Consider the following 9,541-nt stretch of genomic DNA (forward strand, 5'->3'; position numbering starts at 1 on the left):
GATTACAGCATTTTCAATTTTTAATTATCCTCCGAATGGTTGCTTGCCAGTCAAATGCATGCTGTGCATCCCTTTTTGGATTCCTGAAACTCCTGTCCATGTTGCATGTCTCTAGACCACCATTAATATACAATATGCTCACCCTTGAATTTCTCTCCACTTAAAAAAAAAAAAAAAGCAGCAAGATGTTTATGGAAAATGCTGGGTTTGGAGGCTTTAAAAGGAAAGTGCTTTGAAAGACCAGGCAGGAGTCCAAGCTGACCTAAGGCCAAAGTTTCTATCAAAGCTGATGGTCTCCAGCTCAGCGGTATAGAACTGAGCGTGGAAGGAACTGCCAATCTGTGGATGTCACGGGATAGCCCCTTGGCCTCTGAAATACCTTCCAGGGATCAGAAGGGTGACAGGGAAGGGTGGGGGCAGCAGAAATTCTTCTGCCCTCTCCCCAAAAGACTTAGATGCTAATCAAAGGCACTAAATTTTATAACAGGATCAGGAAGGAAAAAAGAATACTAAAATTTGTAGATCAAGATCCACTTCCATTTAAAAAAAAAAAACTATGCAGAGAGATTGAGCGAGGGGAAAAAAAAAAAGACTGGAAGGAAATATACACAAGTGCAAATGTGGTTATTTCTGGATGGTTGGTCAAAATTATTTCATTGGCAAGTAACAGAATCTCAGCCAAAACAAGTTGAAGTGAAAAAAATATATGAAAGAAACATATTCACTCATATAACTTTTTGGCCAATAAATAGAAGTTATCGTTTGGGGCCCCACTGGACGCAGGTCCTCAAACTGTCATTGGAGATCTTTCATTTCCCACCCTTCTTTCTTTTCATCCAGAAAGCTGGAATGTGCTTGCTTCTCTATTCTTCACCGTCAGAATCTTCAAACATATTCAACCTTATCTCTTAAGGGTCCCGGGAGAAAAGAGCATCATTCACCAGGTGCAGCAGAAGTCCTAAGGGAGAGACAGCCTGGTCCATGGGCCCACCCCTGCAGTGGGGTCAGCTCCATGCAGACCACACGGAATTAGGAGGATTACTGTAGCATCAGGAGAGTGACTCCTTCCACCTCTACTCTGATGCTCATCTGCTTTTTGCTAGATTCTTTTTTTTTTCCTAACTGGTTTTTAATGATCCTGTATTCGTTTCTGATAGCATTTAAGTTTTAAAATTTGTTTTGAAATATACTGTGATATAGAAGAGAGGAATCTAAGAGGTTCTAAGCATCCAGGAAACCTTAACACGTCTAACATCCCCAGCTGCCTTCCAAGTAAATGTAACTGGTAAATAGCCATTTCGTCCACGAGAGCATGTTACCCTGGCCACAGTTAGGGAACCAGAGATAAGCACCTTAGCCTGACGACAGAGACAGCACCATTCTGTCTCTGTGTATTAATTCATTTAACCCTCACAGATTCCATTTGAGGTAGGTACTATTAATATCCACCTGTTACAGATGAGGAAACCGAGGCACACAGAGATGAAGCAACCTGCCCAAGGTTAAGTGTAACCTTCACACCCAACAGACTGTCGGTCTAGGAGCCTGTTAAAAAGATCTTGAGAGGACCCAGATGTAGGGGCAACAGCAGAAGCAAAAGGTGGGGGTAGTGAGAGTGGGAGAGAGAACTCTCTTCTGAGAAGACATCTCAGAGTGGCTCTCATTATGAGGAAGAGGGGACGTTGTTCCAGGTCTCCATGAGCTGTTTTCCTCCTGCTCACTTCCCCGTGTCTCTGGACAATAGTGCTCCGTTGCCTGACATAGTGTTGCCTCATCCTCACCCAAAAAAGCCTGACTCATCAGTGTGACAAGGGAGCCATAAAGTCCTACACATACCTGGTCAGCCCAGTTAACTGCCATCAAAGCCAAAGAAAGCCAGGGAGCTTATGAATTTCCCTTCCCCTGACTGTCCTGAAGTTCTCTGTGCGAATGTCCCTTTGGACCCTGATTTCATTCTGCTTGCTACTACCAGGAGTGGCCAGTGTTCCTTTCTTTACAGGATAACAAACACCTTGCGGGCAGGGTCTGTGCTTGACTCACTTCTGCAGGAGCGCCCTGCTCCGCATACATCAGATGCCCAGTAACTGCCAGTGAAAGAAAATTGAGGTTTATCCAGGCTCCTGCAGGATGACAGAGCCCTCTGTTGTGATGTCCCTTTCCCTAAAGGCCAAGACCTAGCCTCTTCTTTCCCCTCATCTCCTGGCCTAGGCTTTGCCAGAGGGTGAAGAAGCAACCTTCTCTTGCCATACAAGGCCAAGTGCACTCCTGAGACAGCCTATCCGATAGCATCCTCAGGGGACAGCCTGAGGGAGTCTTGTGACTGTGCCACTGGGGATCCTTCCTGTAGAGTCAGTGAATGGCAATCCGGAAGGGACAGCCCTGGGGTATGCCTCGAAGGTTCGGTTGAAGCCATTGGTGAGATCAGATGGTGTATACTCAGCAGACGTCTTTCCAGCAAAAAGTGAGTCCTAGCAACACTGTGCCCTGTTTCTTTGCATTATTGCTTTTTTGAGACTGGGCTGTAAGACTTTTGAAGGGTAGGTCAGCATTCAGCTTTTAGAGTCAGGTTTTAATCTCTGAGGCCACTTGAGACCTTGGTGGGAGATGCTGAAGAATGAGATGAGATTATTGATATGGCTGTCTGGGGACGCCTGAGTGGCTCAGTCAGTTGAGCGCCCAACCCTTGATTTCGGCTGAGTTCATGATCCCAGGGTCGTGGGATTACGCCCTGTGTTGGGCTCTGCACTGAGTGTGGATACTGTTTGGGATGTGCTTGCTCTCTCTCTCTCTCTCTCTCTCTCTCTCTCTTTCTCTCTCTCTCTCTACCTCTCCACCCCTCCACCCCTGTCCCCAGTTGGTGCTCTGTCTCAAAAAAAAAAAAAAAAAAAAGATGGCTGCCTGGAGATAGAATTGGATCTAGACCATGGGAGCATCATTTGGTACTCAGCAAATGTTCCCTGATGCTTTTGGAGAGTTTTTTTTTTCCTTAAGAACAATGAAAAGGATGGGAAAATACACCAAATTTCTACTCACAACACTACAACTGTAGCCTTCCTTGTCAACCTTACTCTTAGCACTCTACCCTTCCCTCAGGACACTCCAGGCCCCTGTTTTGAGTCCTTAAATGCTCCAATCATATTCCCACCTCAGGGCTTTTGAACTTGCTATTTCATCCTCCTAAAATCCCCTCTTTCTCTCCCACTGAAGCAAGGAGGTGACAGGTCGTATTTTACCTCCTTAAGAATGCCATTCCAGATCGCTCGGCCTAAAGTGATTCTCCCCCCAGCTGCTCTTTCTCCCATTATCCATTTTAATGCCTTCATAGTCTGTACCACCATCGATGGCTATTTTCTCTATTGGTTTCTTGATATTATATTGTCTGACTTTGCTTGACTGTAAGACAGTCCATAAGAGTGGGGTTCCCCGGAGCTCTCCGGCTTTGTCTGTATCTCTACATGACAAGCCCTAGCTTGTTGTGGACGTAGCCTGCTGTCACCATACATCGGTAGGACAAGGTGCTCTTGGCTGTGGGAAATAGGGTTTTTCACTTTCACAGACAGCCTGGGTTAGAACCCCATTCTAAGTTTGGATCCCTAGAAGGCTTTTTGATGTAGCATCCCATAAGTTGCGATTTTCCAAGGCTATTTCTGCTGAGCCTTGAGATTTATATGTTTGGTATTTGGTGGCATTCACAGGAATTTCCTTTGGGGTTTTGCAAACTACAGCATAGCATTCACTCCGTGTGTTCAGCTGCAGGATAGCTTCTGGGAACTCATCGAACTGCTTGAATTTCAAATTTTGGAATTTTGTTTTCCACATTTTGGTCCTCACCTACCACGTCCACCAGGTGTGAATGGGTGTCCTGTGTGAAAAAAGAAAAGGCGGAGAGGGACACTGGTGCAGCAGACATGGTCCCACCCACCTCCTCTCAGCCCTCACAGTCCCTGTGCATGTCACCCAGGGCTCTGTTGTAAACACCTGCTACTCTTTGCCTGACATCATGCTCCCGCTACCATGCAGGAAGCTAGTGGCCCCCAAAGCAGCCCTCGGTGTACGACTGATGAGAGTGGGTGAATAAAATCCAGTTTCCTCACTGCTGAGATGGGTCACCTTTTTGAGCCTCTTCCATGGGTCCCCAGCGAGGCTGCCTTTGAGTTGCCTACAGGGGTAAACTTGCTCATTCACGCACCCTGCATCGGCCTCGTTCCCTCCCCAGTCTCACTCCCTTTCTCCCCTTCTGGTGCTTTATACAAATTCACCTCCCAAATAAACCTTCTTGCGCTTAAATCCTTATCTCAGGGTCTGCTTCTGGCATAGTCTAATCCAAGGCAGCATTCTATGACTAAACATGGCCAAATAAACTCAGGAACTGAACAAAGTTACATAGTTTTTTTGTTTTTTTGTTTTTTTTTTTCTCCCCACAGGACCTCCCAGTCTGACTAATGTGCTAACGTGCCCTGTGAATTTTCAAGACAAGTTTTGATGCAGCATTTCCTTTATTTATTTGGCCATGGAAACTGAGGCAGGGGTGCCCCTCACAGGAGAAATTGAGCCTTAGCACCACCACTCTAGGACCTCTTATTCCAGTCTTAATTATAGTGGGAGAAGCTCGGTGGCCGCGATCAAATTTTTGTTTAGTGACAGTTCCGTGGGCTTAAAGCTTCATGTGGCTGAAAAAGCAGTGTAAATGCACTTCCTCCATAGCCATTCATGTTCTCTCTCGGCAAAAACGGTGTATGCAGATTCGAGCTTCTGTTCAAAAAGAAACAGAGGATGGACCAGGCTTTCAAAACCCCCAGCGTCTCAAGGTTACTCACCCAAAGTCCTGCAAGTTAACTGAGCAGTTTCTTTCATCATTTATACTTTTCTTTTGTCATGCTGAAAGCCACGGGTTTAGAAAAGAGCTGATAGGAACTGACCACCTTGCCAGTTAAAGACTTCAGGATGAGTCGCTTACTCACATTGTGGGGGTAAATAATACAGATGTGAGGGCACCTTGGAGCCTCAGTCTAGCAGGGGAGATGGAAGGTGAACTCATAGTTACCAAAAGAATTAACCCCCATAAGTGTTCTTAATGAACATGTGCCTATGAATGAAGAGAATATATAATGAAGAGAGTGTATAACGAAGTATCAGGAAGGCTTCCTGGAGCAAGTGGCATGGAGAGGGAAACATAAAGGGTGAAGGGGAGGGTTGAGTGTTAGAGTTGGTGCTAAGGCTGGGAGTGAGAAATAGCCCAGTGTTAGGGGAACTAACAGCGGTGGGGAAGGAGGTGGGGCGGGGACCAGGTCTCCAAGAGTCAGAGGAGGAGCATCAGGGAAACTCAGTCTGGTGGAGTGGACACAGGCCAGATCAAGTTCGTGTTGATTCGCTTTGTGATCTTATGCAGGAAACATTCCTCAGCCTCTATATCCTCATCCGCAAAGTAGGAATACTAATAGCACTAGCCATATGGGGTTCCGGGATCAAGTGAAATTAACACAGGCAAGACCCTTCACAAAGTCCCTGTCACATAGCAGGTGGTCACTAAAGGGTTATGACTTGAATTATTTATGCATTGTTCATGCTTCTTTGGCTGGTTAGTGGGAGAACTGGGATTCAAACCCAGTTTTTTTCTTACTAGAGCCTTCTCTGTTAACTTTCTTGAGATATTTTCTGGTTTGATTTTTTACAGCGTTTCCAAAGAGGGTTCTGTGGATTACTAGGTGACGCTGCATGTCAACTTTTTGAATATATTTAGGAATTATGGGTATCAAAAAATGATCAAAAGTTTTTAATAATGAAATGTATTCTGCAAAATATTAGGTGCCATCATCCCATTTTTATAGTTTTAATATTGAAAAGACTAGATTTTTAAACATGGAAGTGGCAAAAACACTATTGTTAGATAATGGAATTGTGGGTGATTTCCTAAACTTATTTTAAAAAGCCTTTTATAATTGTTCCCCCCAAATGTAATAAACTTGGTAAAGTTCCAGATTTTCTTCCTGCCCTAAAACTTAAGAATTACTCACTTCCCTATATACAAAAAAAAAAAAAAATTATGTGTGCAGGACCGACCTCCTACCCGGAATTGACTCAAATGACTATTAATCAAGTTTGAAAAAAAGTTAAAACCAGTTGAATCTGCTGCATCCGGGTCCACTTTGGAGAGGAAAGGGATGCCTTCCTGCTCTCAGGCGGAAGTCAGTGTGAAAGGACAGGAGTGGTCCATTTCCAGTCCCGGCAAGCTGGCCAGTGCTCAGAGCGTCTGTGGGTTTAATGACTGGCACAAAAATAGAGTAGCTAGATGAGCTTCCTTGCCTTTCTCAGTGGTTTAGCTCCAATGCTTAAGGCATTTTCCAGAGTGCTGTGGACCCAGGCCTGGGCTTGGGTGACACCTTGGAATTATTGATAAAATCTTATATGCACCTTGGTTTTTGTCCCGGAGAGAAGACCTCAGCACCAGCCCCCAGGTTCCTTTTGCCAGGTGTTAGTCACAAACGTTCCACCAGCATACTAGGGGGTGGACCCCACAAAAGCATTCTTCAGGTTTTTCAAAGAACACAATAGCACATGATTCCTTCACGGTTTGAAGTCCATCCTCAAGCACTCATTCATTCTTCTACGTACATAACATCATCGGATCAAAATGTGCCCCAGACTTACAAATTCTGCTAGCTGAAAAGATGCTTGGCAAAGAAACCTCAGCAGTATTCATTCGGGATGATGATGTAGCACATGCAGCTTTCATTTGGATTAGGATGCTTCAGCTAAAAGAAAATGATTTAATCTTGGCAGACTACCCCCCGCCACACATACCAAAAAGAAAAAGAAAAAGAAGATTTAGGTACAGTTCCCCAAATCTTTGTCTCAACAGGTATCTTCTTGTAGCATTTTAAAGAGTATTCCAATGGACGCCTACTAGGTAGGTTTCATATACTGCAAAGGCAGTCCTCAAAGAAGAGAAACTGGTAATTTTTCTAGCAAGCAGACTCTTGGCAAATATTTCTGAGGTAAATCAGGATTTATTTGAAGCCCAAGATAGAGGATGTGGGCTCCAGATGGTACTCGTGTGAGTGAAAGCTCTTAAGTAAAACAGAGCTGACCTCAGAGTGTGAGGAGCACGTATTTGCAAATTATTAGACCATCTGTCACTTGAGGACACTTGAATAATGTCTTTCATAGGAAATTGGGGAACTTATGTGCCTCTTTTTGAAGGTCTCAGTTCTGGAAGAATATGCTCATGAGGCGTTCATTGATTTCAGAAGGTGGACCCTCAGGGTATGTAAAAGGTGCACTAAAATCCTCAAAACTCGTGATAACCCTTCAACCACCATGATCAACCACTGCACTGAAATAATAAATAAATAGAAGAATATTTCCATGTGTTGGTGTAGGAAACATATGTACAGAGGTCGCCTCAATGCCGGGAACTCTAGACCTCCAGGGCACATCTACTGGAGTTCGATTTACAAGATCCCAAATCATGTTGCCAGGGACAGGAGGGACCTACCGGAGACTTGAAATCGACAGTTATGTCCCTGGAATGCCTGGATTTAGACTCTGAAACACAGTGCTGTGTATATTCTTTCTGCAGCGTGCCCTTCCTTCCTTTGCGTCCCGGATGATTCTCTGCCACCATCCAAGATTCTCAGGCAAAGCGGAGTGGCTCTTCCTCATGCACCCAGAGCATTCCCTGCCTTTCTGAATAACAGCCCATGGTTATTATGCAGCTCCTTCTGTACTAGACTGTGAGTATGCTCATGTGGGGAAGCAAGTCTATTCAACTTTGTACCCTATGGCACCTGCCACGGTGGCCAGCACAGAGTAGACCTGAAAATGGTTTTGGGGATAAGGAACTGGAAAAGGGGGGAGAGACTTCTCCAGGACCTTAATCTATTTCTCATTGGTTAATTCACAAGTTTGGGGGGATTGTTGTTGTTTTAGCGGGAGGAACCCAATGAAGAGCGGGGAAAGATGTTAATTTTCTGGCAAAATTTTGAAATAAAGCTCAGGGACACCTGGCTGAGTTCTGGAAGGCCAGTAATGGGCAGCAATACAGTTATATAAATATGCCATGAGATGGAAAATTATATCCTATATGGGCTTTTGCTGTAACCAGTGTAGTGGTTAAGAGTATGATGGAAAATTATATCCTATATGGGCTTTTGATGTAACCAGTGTAGTGGTTAAGAGTATGGTTTGGGGGTCAGAACACGTGGGTTTGGGCCTGTGACCTTGTGCAAATCATTTAAGCCCTCTGACCTGGAGTATCACTATTTATAAAATGGGGATAATGTAACTATCTCATGGAATCCTTGTTTAAACACTATTTAAAAATTAATATATGTGAAGTACTTAGTTCCATCTGTGGCAAATAATAAATTCTTGATAAATGTTAGCAATTCTAATTATTAGCCAATAACATGTTCAGCATTTTGGTAGTCCTAGAGGTGTTTTTTTTTTTTAATGTTTATTTATTTTTGAGAGAGAGAGAGACAGAGACAGAGACAGAGAGAAAGACAGAGAGAGAGGGGGGAAGGGCCAGAGAGAGAGGGAGACACAGAATCTGAAGCAGGCTCCAAGCTCCAAGCTGTTAGCACAGAGTCCGATGCGGGGCTCGAACTCACGAACCACGAGATCATGACCTGAGCCGAAGTCGGACGCTCAACCGACTGAGCCACCCAGGCACCCCTAGTAGTCCTAGAGGTTTAAACAGAAAGTATTTTCTTACATTGGATCCAACAAAACTTCTACTTGGTGCCTATTGTGTTATGTGGCAGACTGTGGACAGGGGCTAGATTTGGGAAGATGAATGGTCCTGTCACCGAAGCCTTACGATTAAAACTAAAAAGGAAGCGAATCATTTAAACGTAGTCTTATATGTGCTATTAGTAAAGTCATTAGCAGGGTGTCATGGGAGACACATCAAACAGATTTTTAGTATTAATTTTGGTCAGTTGGTTGAGATTGACTGCTTTGGGATGCTGTGTTCAGAAGGATTCTGAAATGAAGTCCAGTTTCTGTGCACAAAAGCCCTGTGATTAATTAAGCAACGTCAGACACAGAAGTGAGCCGGGTAGGGTCCCAGCGTTGCACATTAATCATTAGAATTGTACCCATTGAAGAAAGGATAAGGGAAGGTATTCAAGAGGAACAGACATCTGCATTTTAAGGCATTACCTATTCTTGACTTGAGCTAAGGACTGATATCAAAACAAAACAACAACAACAACAAAAAACCCAGACCCTCCTGGGTTTACACTGGGCTTTGCTTCCTTTACTTTGCGCGTGTTACTAAGCATTTCTAAGCTTCACCGACCACAGAAGTGGAATAGAGGTAATACCACATCCTTATGGTGTGGGTTAAGTGTGAAAACATCTAGCAAAGAGCCTAGGCCCCAGGAGGTACTTAACAAATTATATTACTGTTTAAATGATTCTCGACTTCCCAGACTATCTCAGTGTGCAATCATCTCTGTATTCTGCTCACTCCACTCAAAGACTCAACCCCCACTTGAAAGCACAAGAAAATAACCATTTAAGTATTCTTATCTTA

At 44.1% G+C, this 9,541-nt stretch overlaps 1 long non-coding RNA gene across 2 annotated transcripts in view; it reads left to right on the forward strand.

The window, feature by feature from the left end:
- The window catches only part of LOC113593591 (uncharacterized), a 232,346-nt gene extending 224,531 nt beyond the window's left edge, over positions 1-7,815 (forward strand). For both annotated transcript variants that reach the window (XR_008297078.1, XR_003413873.2), the window contains one exon: positions 7,580-7,815. This is a non-coding gene — a long non-coding RNA (uncharacterized LOC113593591). The remainder of the gene's footprint in view (positions 1-7,579) is intronic.
- Positions 7,816-9,541: the final 1,726 nt, after the last annotated feature.

Source organism: Acinonyx jubatus, chromosome A2 (genome assembly GCF_027475565.1).
Source record: "Acinonyx jubatus isolate Ajub_Pintada_27869175 chromosome A2, VMU_Ajub_asm_v1.0, whole genome shotgun sequence".
Classification (NCBI taxonomy): Eukaryota; Metazoa; Chordata; class Mammalia; order Carnivora; family Felidae; genus Acinonyx; species Acinonyx jubatus.